General features: G+C 45.2%; 1 protein-coding gene across 3 annotated transcripts in view; it reads left to right on the plus strand.

Annotated features, from left to right (window-relative positions):
- LOC119044690 (NADPH--cytochrome P450 reductase) overlaps positions 1-14,982 on the plus strand; it is a 69,311-nt gene that overhangs the window by 4,520 nt on the left and 49,809 nt on the right. The window contains exon 1 of one of the 3 annotated variants that reach the window (XM_037139152.2): positions 2,420-2,578. The exons of the other annotated variants lie outside the window; for them this stretch is intronic. The gene's annotated coding sequence lies outside the window, so the exon portion shown is untranslated. Of the gene's footprint in view, positions 1-2,419; positions 2,579-14,982 lie in introns of those variants that run through there. 3 annotated transcript variants of the gene reach the window in all.

Genomic DNA, 14,982 nt, shown 5'->3' on the forward strand with positions numbered 1-14,982 from the left:
AGGAGAGAATAAAACATTTTTTTTAATAAAATGAAAATAAAAAACATATTTGGCTTTCAGGGGATGTAAGTGTCTGTGTTTAGGGCCTGGTTTAGGCACTTGAGAACACTACCAGGGAGGGGAACAAACATAAAATTAAACAATTTTATGGCAGAGTGCGTTGTGTTCATTCTCAAGATAATGCATATGAGGCGCTTATCTTGGTGCTGAGCACTCAGGATGAGCTGCCTTTTTGTGTGTGGAAGGGCGTCTTGCGAGGCTCCACAGAAAAGGTGACATTTGACTTGGGTCTTGGAGGGTAGGCAGGAAGCCCACCAAGGCACATCCCCTCTGGGGGCTACAGGATGTAGGTTGCATGAGGCTTGGAGTGAATAGGGATTATCTGAAGGTGTCTGGGAACCATGCTAAGCGATGGGAAGGCTTTTAAATAGGTCAATGATATGATTAGCACAGCAGTGTTTTCTTGTATTGAGCTTTTCCAGACTTTCTTCTTGCCCAGTGTCTTTCTCTCTGGTCAATCCATCATTTGGGAACCCTACTCTGCCTGAATCTGTATCACACCATTTTAGAGCTCCTTGTTCCAAAAGTCGGTTTCCTTCCCCAAACCCCTCCCCAAGTGAGATGTTTACATTAATTGTATACCTGTTGTTATTGTTGTGTGTATGTGAAGGTCGCAGAGGAGTCCCATGGGCAAACCATGGCTCCTTGAAGGCTGGTGGCTCCTGTTGGTTGGGTCCATTGGAGCCAAGGTCATCAGCCTCGGTTAGGCCTGATGCAAGTTGGTGTGGCAACTTAGTTAACCTTTGGATACGTTTTTACAAAGCACCTGGGGGATCTGGTCCTTCTTGCTTGTGGAGAAAACAGCTGATGTGGGAGGTTTATTTATTTTACTTTTAAAGAGGTGACTCTATTGGGGGGAAATATAAGAATTATCCTTTAATTGGAGTGCTGGAGGGTGAGGCATTGTGATATCCTTTGGGCAGTGTCTTTACAGCTGAGGGAGTGTACAGATGCTTCCAGAAATGTATCAGTTTCAAACCTACACTAGAATACGATGATGGGTGAAACTGTAATGCCATCAGCTGTGGACTGTTTCTCAGGTAATTGGATTCTTTAGGAGACATCCTCTGTTAGGAAAATAGGATGGAAATAGTTGGCTTTTGTCTCCCTGGTTGTGATAATAGAGGAAGATGAACTCTGTGGGGTATGTCCTCCCAGTGATGTGGCACTTACATAATTTACTTCCAGGTGAAATTTATGAATTAAGTTTAGTCATTTCCTAATCTCTCCTATCTTTGTCTTTAGTGCCTTTTCCTGTGGTCCTGCCCTTCCCACCCAGTTTGCTGGGCCCAGCCTTCCACACCTCCTCTCCCTTCAGTGCTTATGTAAGAGTGCCGTGGTCTTGCAGTACTTTGATCCTCTCAGGCATGCATCATCATTGTGTTGGGTAGGCTGGGTCTGTACAAAGGTTTGAGGGTTGGGCAGGAACACATGAACTTGTGCTCACCTCTGAAACAGGCACGTTGATTCTGCATCTGTTGGTCACTTGGGTTCAGTTTTCAACACCGAGAACAGGGATGGTGGTTCTTGAATACACAGGAGAATGTATTAGCCAATTGTGTCCAGGACTTTCAGGGGTGGAGTTTAGGTTGGGACACATTGCAGGTGTTACATTAGTGCTTTGTGGTTTTGTGAGGAAGAGCATTTGTTGGTTTCAGCTAAGGGTCCAGAACCTTTGTGAGTGTTTAAGAAACAACAGTGTTATAGGGACATTTTGGATGCAGTGCCTTATGTAACGTACTTTGCAAACTCTCAAAGGTCATTTAGTATGTCAATAGATACAAAAAAGGCCATGGCCTACCTGGAAATGCCATTATCTCTATCCCAGTTAGTGACCTCCTCATCTTCTTGGTCTCTTAACATTCTAAGGACAAAGAACATCTGTCCCTTTCCCTTCATTCCTTCTGGATTTCCACCACCACGCTGTCCTGTCAGTTTTTAGTCTTTTAGTGTCTTTCCACTGCCCTGGTGTTATTGTAGCCCCTTGTCATTTCCTGTTTGCTCTAGCCCCCAATGGGTTCTCTGAGTCCATAACGTCTCCTCCCTTCTCTGCCCCACCTCCTGTCCAGACCTGCCTGTGGTACCATTGCTAGACTGATCCTACACGGCTCTGTTTTGATTACTCTCCTTTGCTCAAGAATTTACTATCGATCTCACTGTCATTTTTTAAAATTTTGCTGCACTTCTTAAACAGAAGAAACCTCATCTTTTAAAAGAGTTCATTTATTTATTTATTTATTTTTAGACAAAGAGGAGGAAGAAACATCAGTGTGCGAGAGGAATTGGTTGCCCTTTGCATGACCTGGCCCGCAGCCCAGACATGTGCCCTGACTGGGAATCAAACCAGTGACCTTTTGGTTCACAGGCTGGCGCTCAGTCCACTGAGCCAAACCAGCCAGGGCTCACTGTGGTGTTGTTTCGTATTTTTCTACTTCCATAATGGAAGTGTCTTGCAACACAAGGAATCTAAATCTCCTGCTCCCTGCTTGCAATATGCTTGGAATGGAATGTGAATTCAGTGAGTATGGGAACTTCCCCATCATTCCCACGAGTGCAGGCCAGTGCACACAGCAGTACCAGGTGCAAGGGCAGGCGCTCTATAAACACCAGCCGGGAGAACAAAGGAATAAGTGGATGAATGAGTGAAGCAATTACAGCTACTCTCTCCCAAGTGTATGGCTAAGCTTTCTTCTCTGTAGTGACTGTCAGCATTGGGTCTGATCTGTGTTTTTCAATATTATTCTAAGGCGCCATATGAACTTTTTATAGGATTTTAATTTTCCATCTAGGTATGAGGTTTTAAACATTTCAAGTTCCTCCCGCCATGGACCATTTATTTAATAATTAATTCAACAATTATTAAGAAGAGAAAGAACTTGGATCCCTCTGCTCATAGTAGTCTAAGTCTTTCTGGATATTTCTAGATCAGTTATCTAGATACCAAAAACATGAATAAATGTGCTTACTTCAAAGATTCTAATGAAATGCATGAAAGTAATCTAGTGTAACCCCTGAGCGTGTGCTGGATCCCAGGCCCCGGGCTGGGTGTTTCCTGTCTCGTGACGAGCATAACTGAGGATCGTCAGTGCGGGGCTGAAGCTGCGTGATAAGTGATGGGATAAATAAAGGGCCCTCTGGTTTGTAGGTGGTGTATTTGGGGTTTGAACCAAGTTCCGTCTGTCTACAAGGCCCATGTTCTTTCTTGGCTCACGTGGGTCTTAAGTTTATTGAATTGGAAGGCCCATGCTGTTCTCAGCAAAGCCAAAACCATGGAGAGAACTAGTAACCGAGAGGAGGACCCAGGGAGGCAGGTAACTACTAAAACAACAGTCAAGGGACGCTATCGTGATTGAGCACAAAGCTTAGCTCAGAGCTTCCTAGAAGGCAAGGCAAAGAAGGATGTGGTTGCACAGCAAACTGCAAAAAAGAAGGCAGATCCATTTCTCACAGGAAGCACTTTTCCCTGGGTCTTTGCAGATCATTGAATAAAAGCGGTGGCTGCAGCCTCTGTACTCAGCAGGTGCTTGGAGAGCACCTCCCGTGTACCAGGTCCTCTTGGAAATGCTGGGACTGCAGCTGTGTGTGGATGAGACCACACAGGATGATGATGGCTTAGAGAGGGTGGAGGGAATGTTCCAGAGAACATAAGAGTGTGACCCCCTGCTAGCCAGCCCTCTCTGGGGCCCACTTGGGTCAGGGCAGAGAACTTCAGGCTCTAGTATAATAATAGTAAGGGCAGGGCTTTCAGAGATGAGAGCAAGTCATGTATTTTATCAGGCAGGGGTAAAACGGAAGAACCTTGGAGAGTGAGCAGGGAGAGACCCTTTGCCAGAGGTAGGCAGAGACTTCATAGAGGGGGTCCTGAGGTTTTTAGGCACATCTCATGAGTAGCGTTCTGCCATTTTGCTGTGAAAATTGAAAAGCCTGGTTGGACTTTGTGCCCCTTAATAGGTGGCTTTAAGCAGAGCCAGGAGTTCTTAGAAGGAAACACCGGTTCTTCAAATGCTCACAGCTATAGGGCCCACATGCTGTTCTGCGGCGTGTGGAGTGTTGACTCTGGTTTGGGAGATTCGGTTGATTCAGTCATTGAGTGAATGTGTGTTTTGACACCATGGTGCGCCAGGCCTCGGGAACCCTTGGGGAACAGAAATACAGGACAGCTCCAGCCAGTCACCAGCTCCGACCGTGTCTCCAGGGGATATTTAATTTTGAGTAATTCTGTCACCTGATGGTACAGCCAGGATGTCAACTGCAAAACAAACCCCAGCTCGTTCAAGGAAGCAACTTCTATTTGTAGCTTTGCCTTGTTCTAAAAACGTTTTGAAGGACTTGCAAGTGGATGGTGACAGCGTGGCTCTGGTGCCATTAAGTCTGGGTTTGGAATCTGCTTCTAACCTCGTATCGGTTCCCTGATTTTGAACAAGCACTTTAACCTCTGAGATAATTACAGCGCCTCTACCACAGCCTCTACAGGCTGTTGTAAGGATAGAATGAAGTAGTAGAATATAAAGTGTAAATGCTTAATTATGTTAATTATTGCTAAATCAGTATTTATTTTTAAAAAATGGATGAGACCCAGGGTTAAGGATAGTGTATGGCTGCTAGAGGCTCTTTTGTTTTGTTCAGTTTCTTGCTGTCGGGAGCAAAAAGGGAAGGGTGAGTCAGGAATGGGAAGTGCTGATGATGGGCTTGAGATTTCTTTCTGGGGTCACAAAACTGTTCTGGGATTAGCAGTGATGGTTGCACAACGGGCGAATGTTCTGAATACCGCTGAATTGTACACTTTAAAATGGTGACTTCTATGGTATGTGAATTATATCTCCATTTTTAAAAACCCAGTTTATAGATTATGAGTCCTGGAACAGCCACACTCCACTAGTCCTGCCCCGGCTCCCCAATCACCTTGAGCAGGCTCCACACTCCTGTGGCCAGTGCACTCGCCACTTGCTGTGTGTTTCTGGGCTCCCCCACGTTCCTCATCTCTCTCAAAGTTAACTGGGGCTAAGGCCTCTGGGAAGGAGGAAGGTGTGTCATGTCTGGCCCGAGGCACTCAACTGGGGCTGAGCCCTCCCACAGTCTGCCTCCTTTCACACCAACCCTGGAAGTTATACATTGAGGTGGGGAAGCCACGGGGAAAAAGCTGCTTGAACCACCTGGGCCCCTCGTGGAGGCCAGGCGCGGAGCAGCCATCTCGCCTATGCTGGACATTGCATGAGTGCGCAATAAACCGCCCGGGTGTGTCAGTGCTCAGAGGACACCTCTCCCCAGCCCTGTGACCTCATTGCCCCTCGCACAGGTGTGCTGTTTGATGTGGTGGGCATCTTTTCTAACAGGAAGCCACAGCAGATGCAGTGGCACAGTGGCTGTCATAACACGGCTGTGTCCTGACAGCTCACTGCCACCAAATACACAGCTCTCCTGGCAGTGCCTGTCAGAGGGAGCATTATACTGTCAGTCTCAGGAGCATCTCGTGTGACCCAATGGGCCTGTCTCAAGTGACAGCGTGGTATAATGTCAGGCCAGGCTTGGAGGCTTTTGTCTCCCGACTCCCTGAGAGAATGTGGTCAGGGCAATAAGGAACTGTCCTCAACCAGTGGTTTAGTGCTGACGCAGAGTCTTGTAACTGGGGAGTAGTCACTGGGGATGCTTTTATAGACACCGCAGGGCAGACCTGTATCACCATGGCATCTGATTAATACTGACTTGTTTATGTTGTGAGTTTTTAATACCCCTTTCCAAATGGTTTGGAATGGGTCCAGGTGACTCTTCGTGCCAGAGCCGACAGGTGAGTTGGATTAAGTGCTATCATTTCTCCATTTGGGTCAGTGGAAGTTTGCAGAGTATCCAGTGAGGCAGGAAAATGGGGACAAATGGGCACCAGGGTTTGGCAGGAGTTCAGAAGCCGAAGTTCTGTGTTCTTAAAGGCCAGAATAGCTGTTGCTGTACCTTTTACAATTATTTCACACCTTAGGAGCAGTCTGCTGGGCCTGACCTTTGTGTGGCATTGTCTTCTTTTGTCTCTTCGCCCCTCCATCCCTTTATTGAGAGGGACTTGTATTGCATCGGTTATAAAGTGACATCACCTACACGTAAATTAAGGGCTTTTTTTCAGTTGAAAGTTAAGGCGAGCTGATCAAGAATGATTGACAGGCAGTGCATTCCAATTCCACATGCTCCTCTGGGCCAGGGGCAGTGGCTGGGGGAGGGGTGCTGGTCCTTTCAGTTCCAGCTCATTCAGGTTCTCTGAATGGCAGTATTGGACAGATTCTGGGAGTTCTGAACCTCAACCCAGACCCTTACTTCCTCTCAAAAAAGGTTGGGTTTCTCCAGAGCTTTTTGCATTTCATCACATCATATTTCTTAAACTCCTGGAGGGAATCAGGAGCTTTCGGTAGTCATAGGACTGGGTTTCCAGGAGGGGGCAGAGCGGCAGTACTCGGCCCCTCCTCTGCGTTCTCCCAGTGTGAGCCCACCCAGTGCTCGGGGCACCCAACAGATAACACTTACCTTTCTCCCTTATTCAGATGTCACTCGCCGAGTGCATCTGTTGTCTTCGGTAATTCTGGCAGCAGCCCCTGTGAGGTAGATAGTATCAGCCCTGTTTTATAAATGAATAAACTGAGGCACAGAGAGATTTCAGCATTCGTGTGTCTGCACGTTTGTAAATGTGACTTAAGGAGAATCATGGGTAAATGATTATTGAAATTGCTTCCCAGGACTCTGGTTCTTACCTTCTATGTTGCCCACTGCCCTGACAATCTCCCCTCTAGCTGTCACACTGCGGGCGGCTCCGGACTGTGGAGCGGGTAATGAACGTCTGACTCTCAGCAGGTGGAGAGCTAAGTGGTGTATCTGTTTGTCCCCAAGCTGTGGTCCTCAAGTTGGTGCGTGGTTGCAACACTGGGCTAGCACCTCCCACTGCACATGGTCCCCGCTACACCACGGGGGGGTCTTTTTCCCCCCTTCCCCCTTTCCACTCCCCTGCTCACATTTTCTCTAGTCTTTGAAACTTAATTCCACCATAGGCAAGCTCTTTATCACTCTTATTTAGCTGGTATGAATCTTAGTCCACCAGGAATCTGAATCACACCGGGCTGGTATGAATCTCCAAGCCTGGTGAGAAAAATGATTTTCTACAAATGAACTTAATTTCTCATGTCACCCTCCAAGTTGGCGGGAGTCCACCGAGGTCATTCTTGGAGCTTCCTAGGGGTCATGACAAGGTTATGCAGCCTCCTGCAGGGCCCGCATTTTGGGGGCCCTCAGTCATCGCCCATAGTGGCCTGTACAGTGGTGACTGTCATCTGTCTCACATGGTCATTTCAGATCTGGGTGCCATCTGCTGGTTTTTGTGCCTCCCTTACAGAATGATGGTTTGTTTTTTGCTGCTGGGATCTCCCGATACCCCAGCCAAGCAGCCACCTCCCTAGGTCACCACTCTACCCCTCTGGGACCTTGTCATCTCCCAGGGGCACTGCCACCAAGAGGCCTTCTCTTCCCCACTTCTGGAAACATCTCTTCTTAGTCCTTGGTACAAGTAATTATTATCAGGAAATGAATATGGAAAATGTCAATTGTCTCATCATAGGGTTTATTCAAACTTTGTTACTAATGTCTTCTAATAAAAGAAAGATCTATTTTTTTTCCTGGTCCAAGATTGCATTTCACTGTAACCACTTTTTAGTTCCCTTTGATGTGGACTGGTTCCTCAGTCTTTTTTTATCTTTCATTACCTTGACATTTTTCAAAAAGTCATGCCATTTCCTTGTAGACTGTCCCTCGGTGTGGATTTGTCTGATGTTCCTTCACGATAAATTCAGGCCATTTATTTTTGGGGGGATGTCAGAACTGGTATCGTGCACTTAGAATGCCTCGTCTAGTGGCGGGTGGCCTTGCTGTTCCCCGATACGGGAGCTGTTAGCCTAGGTCACTCGATTATGTGGTATCAGGCAGGTTCTCCATTATGAAGTTCTTTTTTTCCCTATGTGTAATCAATAAGTGTCTCATCAAACTTTTACTTACAAGTTTTAGCGTTCATGATTCTTGTCCGAAACAGTTATTACTGTGGCGGTGGTCGATTGGTGACTTTCTGTCTTTCATTTCTTCTGCATTTGTTAGTTGGCATTCCACTGTCAGGAGGAGCTTGCTCTTTTTGCCCATGTATTTATTCTCTTACATATTTCTACCAGTATTAACTCATAAGTTATTCTTTTATCCTACAGGTTATAATTTGTCACTGGTGGCCTTTATTTGTATGTTCAGATTGTCCCAAATTTGGCCAGCTGGACCCCTCCCCGACACCCACAGGCCTCTGTGTCCTTTGGACATGTCCCCATCATTGTTCGAGCCCTTCCCTGCGCTGGCACAGGAAGGCGCCTCACCTCAGGTTCATTCACTGCTGCTCCTGCCCCAGATCTGGAGTCAGTCATTCCTCCCCGGAGCCCTGGATTCCTCTGATGGAGAATGGTTTAGAAGCTCAGGTCTGGGTGCTGGGTGGCTCCTTGTTCCAGGGATATCATTATTTCTAGGTCCCCTTGGCAGACAAAACTAGGAAATATACACATAAACATATACACATTCTTAGATCTGTCTTTACATATTGAAAAACCATTTATAGATGTGGATGTGCATGTGGATACGTCCAGTTTCAGTCCAGCCCCACCTCCTCCACTTCCTGTTCTCTTTCCATATTTGTAATTCCCTTTCTCAGCAGCATGAAGTCCAGCTCCCATGTACTTATTTATTTTTAACTTAAGGAAGTTTTATTTATTAATTGATAGAGAGAAAAGGACAGAGAGGGAGACATCAGTTTGTTGTTCCACTCCTCCACGCATTCATGTCTGACTCCCGTACCTGCACTGACCGGGGATGGAACTTGCAACCTCGGTGCGTCAGGACAGCGCTCCAACCAACGGACCCACCCAGCCAGGGCTGTATTTATTTTTAATTTTCAAAGTAACACATGAACATCGGATGTCTCACTACAAAGGAACAGACAAAGCCAAGTCCCCTTTAGATACCTACCACCCCAGTCATATTCTAGACATTCTCTGGAGGAGGTCGCTATTGTACATAACTTCCTGGGTCATTTTCTGGAGCAATACATAATTTATTTTTTAAAGATTTTATTTATTTTATTTTTAGAGAGGAAGGGAGGGAGTAAGAGAGGAAGAGAAACATCAGTGCTGTTGCCTCTTGCGCACCCCCTACTGGGGACCTGGCCTGCAACCCAGGCATGTGCCCTGACTGGGAATTGAATCCGCACCCCTTTGGTTTGCAGGCCGGTGCTCAATCCAGCCGCACCAGCCAGGGCGAAATACATAATTTTTACTTTATTTCACTAATGGTTTCATAATGAGAATATAAATTTCATTTTTATTTAATATGTTTTGGCGGTGTAATGTACCATTAATTTCATCTAATTATTTTCAACTACTGCATAGCATTCTATAATTTGGAATTGAAAACAAACATAAGCATCCAATCTGGGGCCAAAACAAACAGTGGCGCAGTGAACGTGCCCTTGGGCCCAGTGAGAGGCACATTCCAGGAGGAGAACCACTGCACTTGAGGACCTGGGTGGGTTTGGTTTTATTTTTTTCCCCATAAGAAGACAGCTTCAAGAATATTTTTCTGATTAGGTAAGTAACACATGCTCAGTGTTCTTTTCTTAAAAATGTATAAATAATACATTAAAATTAAATTGGAGAAAATAAAGGCTCAACCCTGAGGTAATATTTTTGTGATGATCCTTTCAAATATTATCTTATGCATGCACATACATAGATAGTTTACATGTCTAGGGCCATAGCGCAAACACTATTGTATTTCGGATGCTTACCTATTTTGTTGTAACTTATGTGTAGAAAACTTAATGAAACTTCAGTGTACAGCTTCATGAATTTTCACATGGGTCAACTCCCCCATAACTACCCTGTAAATACCAGGTCGAGATACTGCACGTTGTCCAGCTAGAAGCTTCCTTTTTGTCTCCTACTCATGACCCTTCCCCCAAAGGTAACCACTATTCTGCTATCACCATAGATTACTTTTTTTGTCATTTTTTATTGATTATGCCATTACATTTGTTCTATTCCCCCCGTTCCCCTCCACCCTGCACACCCCTCCCCCACCATTGCTCCCCTTTAGTTCATGAACACATGTCTCAAGTTCTTTAGATTCTGTATTTCCCCTACTATTCTTACCCTCCCCTCTATTTTCTACCTACCGTCTATGCTACTTATTTTCTGTACCTTCTCCCCCCTTCTCCTTCTCCCACTCCCCTGTTGCTAATCCTCATGATCTTTATTTCTGTGGTTCACTCCTGATCTAGCTGTCCTCTTAATTTACTTTGGTTTTAGGTGTGGTTGTTGATAACTGTGAGTTTGCTGTCCTTTCACTGTTCATCTTTTTTATCTTCTTTTTCTTAGGTAAGTCCCTTTAACATTTCATATAATAAGGGCTTGGTGATGATGAACTCCTTGAATTTGATCTTATCTGAAAAGCACTTTATCTGCCCTTCCATTCTAAATGACAGCTTTGCTGGATAGAACAATCTTGGTTGTAGGTCTTTGAATTTCATGAGTTGGAATACTTTTTTCCAGCCCCTTCTTGCCTGTAAGGTCTCTTTTGAGAAACCCACTGACAGTCTGATGGGAACTCCTTTGTAGGTGACTGTCCCCTTATCTCTTGCTGCTTCTAGGATTCTCTCCTTCATTTTAATCTTGGCTAGTGTAATTATGATGTGCCTTGGTGTGTTCCTCTTTGGGTCCAACTTCTTTGGGACTCTCTGAGCTTCCAGGATTTTCTGGAAGTCTATTTCCTTTGCCACATTGGGTAAGTTCTCCTTTATTATTTGTTCAAATAAGTTTTCCACTCGTGGCTGTTCCTCTTCCCCTTCTGGTACCCCTATAATTCGGATGTTGGAGCGTTTAAAGATGTCCTGGAGGTTCCTAAGCCTCTCCTCCTTTTTTTGAATTCTTGTTTCTTCATTCTTTTCTGTTTGGTCATTTTTTCCTTCCTTCTGGTCTACTCCCTTGATTTGAGTCCCAGTTTCCTTTCCATTACTGTTGGTTTCCTGTGCATTACCATTCATTTCAATTAGTTTAGCCTTCATATGTTCCTCTAATTTGTGACTAAAATCAACCAGTTCTGTGAGCATCCTGATCACCAGTGTTTTGAACTGTGCATCTGAAAGTTTGGCTATTTCTTCATTGCTTAGATTTATCAGCCCTGGGGCTCTGAGTTGTTCTTGAGCCATGTTTTGATCTGTGTGTGCCTGTTACTTATGAGGAGCGGAGCCTTAGTTGTTTACCAGGGCAGGGCCACCCAGGTCGCTGGTTTGTAACACTGTATGTGGGGGCGGGGTCAGAGAGGGAGCAATTGCAGTCCTCTCTGCTCTCCCAGTCTGTCCCACCGCTCACCCATGCCTGTTTATCTGAGCGGAAATGTGCAAGCCCGTTGCCCTGCGCCTTGCGGTCTCAATGCTCGCCTCTTCACTGGTTTATCTGCACGCAAATGCTCGACTGACCGCAGCCAGCCAGCCGCGCCTCTTCCCTGTGTCCACCCGTAGCTAGCTCGCACCTGGGACCGCGCCTTCAGCTGCCTGTGCCCCACCCCGGTTGGGAATCTTTTTGGCCAACCCGCTCCCCTGCTGGCTTCGCCTCTCTTACCGGTTTAGCTGAGCATTTTGTTGTTTTCGGACTCCATATTGTCGATTTTCTATGTGCTTAGGTTGTGTATATTGTTGTTAAAACTTTGTTGTTTTTAGATTTGGTTGTGCGCGCACTCGAGGTGTTTCCACCTATGTCTCCATCTTGGCGGAAGTCCACCATAGATTACTTTTGTCTGTTCTTGAAGTCAGACTGTAAGTGGTTGGTACTCCTCTGTGTTTGGCTTCTCTCATTCAGCATTACATCTGTCAAGATTCATCTGTGCTATTATATGTAGCAGTACATTCTTTTTCATATCACGGCTACAGGTACTTAATCTTTTGTTTCTTACTCAGAATTTTTAATAGTATCAGCTACATTTATTATAGCACATACCCTCTGCTAGGTACTGTTCTAAACCTTTTACAAATTTATCTTATTTAATCCTCACAATAACCCAATGAAGTGGGTACTGTTATCATTCTAATAACATGCCCATGACTCTTTATCAGGTTGAAGTAGTTCCCTGTCATTCCTAGTTTACCTGGTGTTTTCATCGTGAATGGATGTTGAATATCTTCAGATGCTATTTCTCCATCTATTAAGAGGATCATCTGAGTTCGTTAAGCCTGTCGATACTGTGAACTGCAGGGTGCTTCGGTACTGAACCAGCCTGCCCTCCTGGTGTCCCGTCCATCTGGTCGTGGTGCGGCGCCCTTTTGTGTACAGTGCTGGATTTAATGGCTAATTTTTCAAATATTTGCATCTGTGTTTATAAGGCATGTTGGTCTGTAGTTTTTTTCATACTGTTTTTGGTTTTTGTATGAGGGTAACACGGGCCTCATAAAATGAGTTGGGAAGTGTATTTTCTGACAGATGTTGTATAGAGCTGGCATTATTTCTTCCTTAAATGTTTCATAGAATTTACCGGTGCTCTCTGCTCCCGGTATTCATTTATGGTGAAGGATTTAACGTAATTTGAATTCTTTTAGAGAACTCCTTGGGTTATCTGTTTTTCTTGGGTGAGCTCTGGTTGTGTCTATTAAGAAATTTGACCATTTCACTTAAGTTATCAATTGTTGGCATAATGTGCCATAGTTTGTGTCATAGTTTCCCATATCACAGTATTCATGGCTGCAGAGTCTAGTGATGTCCCCCTCTCCTATTCCCTTTATTGGCAATTTATGCCATTTTTTTTCTTTTTTGTCTTTATCAGCTTGGCTAGAGGTTGATCCTATTTAAAGGCAATGTATGTATCAAGAGTTATATAAATTCAAATCTAGTTGGGAATTTAAGGGTTTTTTTTTTAAGGTAAAAGCTTCTGTCTAAAGATGCTTTTATTAATATTATTTAGGGAAGAAATCAAAATGGACCTCAGAAAAAGACACACATTTTACTTTAAGCTGCGCCACTTACCACCTCACACAAACCACTTAAACCTGATCTGAGCGTTGAGCTCCTCACTTAGGAGACCACAGTGACTTCGGTGTGAGGAGGCCGAGACGCTAACGTACATACACACCCAAGAAGTGGCAGTCACTCACCAACGTGAGGAACCGGAAGGACCACTGCTGAAATTGCTCTTTTGTGGAGTATTCCCCCGTTTCCTGGGGCAGGTTACTCACTTCTCCATCCCCATAGCACTTGGATGTTAACTGCATTTCTCGCATTTGACTGCAGTGTTATCTGGTGTTTGCTTGACCAGATTGTGAACTTTTGCACAGCAGGGCTATGCTTTTCTCATCTTTTCTCCCATGTGCCCAATATACACATGTACACAATATATTTATGTGAACAAAAATATTTCACCTTGACTGGTGTGGCTTAGTTGGTTGGGCATCATCCTGCAAAGCAAAGGGTCGCTGGTTCCATTCCTGGTCAGGGCACAAGCCTGGGTTGTGGGTTCACCCCCTGGTCGGGGAGCATGTTGGGAGGCAACCGACCGATGTTTCTCTCTCACATCGATTTTTCTCTCCCTGTTTTTCTCCCTCCCTTCCCCTCTCTCTGAAAAATAAACAAATACTAAAAAATATTTTAATAAATGAAGGGTAAAGAAGCAATTAAGTAAATAATGGTATATCAAATCAGGGGATTATCGGACAACCAAAGAAATATCATTATAAAGGATCCTCGCCATGGCTGGTATAGTTCAGTGGACTGAGCGCGGGCTGGGAACCAAAGGGTTGCTGGTTCGATTCCCAGTCAGGGCACATGCTTGGGTTTCAGGCCAGGTCCCCGGTAGGGGACACATGAGAGGCAACCACACACTGATGTTTCTCTCCCACTCTTTCTCCTTCCCCTCTCTCTAAAAATAAATAAATAAAATTTTTTTTTTAAAAAAGGATCCTCTAGCAACAGAAAAAAATGCTTTATAAAAGAGAGTACATTTTACTTGCTATTTGTATGAATGTATATACATGTACATGCATGTGTGTGATATATTTATGTATGGAAGAAATGAAGGAAAACACTAGAGAGAAACACTCTGTGGATGATCAGCTTCTGGCCTGGCTTTAACCCCTCTAACGTCAGCGTTTGAGCAGGGAGAGGGGAGGCTGGGGGGCGAGTCCCTGGCTGCTGGAGTCTGGGTAGGGACAGTCAGAGATCCTGGCACAAGTGGCTTATGACGTGCCTGAGTGGGGAGGCCCAGCCAGCAGTGCCGCCAGTCCTGGTCCTGTCTGTCACCGTTCACAGACACCACGTCCTCCCTCCCGGAGCCAGAGGGAGCAGTGAAAGTTCCATCAGGGAGCAGCACTGTCTGTGCAGACCGAGTTGAGGGTTTTTACATTTTTTTATTTCTTGATTTTTAGAGAGACAGACAGAGTAACAGCAGTTTGTTGGTCCACTTGGTCACACATTCATCGGTTACTTCTTGTACGTGCCCTGACCAGGGATCTAACCCGCAACCTTGATGTATCAGGACTGTGCTCTAACCAGATGAGCTACCTGACCAGGGCCCAGAGTTGGGTTTTAAAGACGTAATTAGGGCTTGACGATGGTGTGTTTGGGGAAGCCAGAAGGCCATTACCCCATGGGAAGGTTCTTGTTAAAGATGAGACACAGCTCTGTATGAAGCGCGGATTATTTATGGGAACAGTTTTTAGTTGAAAGAGGTAGCGCTTCCCCCTTCCTGCCTTGTTCAGGGGTCTGCCCTAAACCTCCTTGTCTCTCCTCTTTCCTGAGGCCTCGGGTTGCTGTGGGATCGCATGTCACTGGATGTCTGCCCTTGCTTTGCATAGCTCTTGTTTAATGTAAGGTAGAGTGTGTGTGT

This window comes from Artibeus jamaicensis, unplaced genomic scaffold, assembly GCF_021234435.1.
Source record: "Artibeus jamaicensis isolate MK-2021 breed Jamaican fruit bat unplaced genomic scaffold, CSHL_Jam_final contig_956, whole genome shotgun sequence".
Lineage (NCBI taxonomy): Eukaryota > Metazoa > Chordata > Mammalia > Chiroptera > Phyllostomidae > Artibeus > Artibeus jamaicensis.